Source organism: Phaethon lepturus, unplaced genomic scaffold (genome assembly GCF_000687285.1).
Source record: "Phaethon lepturus isolate BGI_N335 unplaced genomic scaffold, ASM68728v1 scaffold32001, whole genome shotgun sequence".
Lineage (NCBI taxonomy): Eukaryota > Metazoa > Chordata > Aves > Phaethontiformes > Phaethontidae > Phaethon > Phaethon lepturus.
The window spans coordinates 570-842 of NW_010520312.1; positions in this window are offsets into that span (position 1 = coordinate 570).

Genomic DNA, 273 nt, shown 5'->3' on the forward strand with positions numbered 1-273 from the left:
GGCATGATGGTGAGGGGGCGTGAGGACAGCAGGCATGGGGACAGGGAAGTAGGCCATAAGGGTGATGCCATGTGGGGACAGCGGGCATGGGGACCAGGCAGCAGGGCACAAGGGTGATGGGCCATGGGGATAGGACTGTAAGGCACATGGGGGACAGGGCGTGGGGACAGCGGGCATGGCGATGGGGCAGCTCCTGCCATGAGCCACATGCCCACGAGATGCTGGAGGAGACTGCAGGGGTGGGGAGGTCCCCCGGGCCGGGCTGGCCTGTCA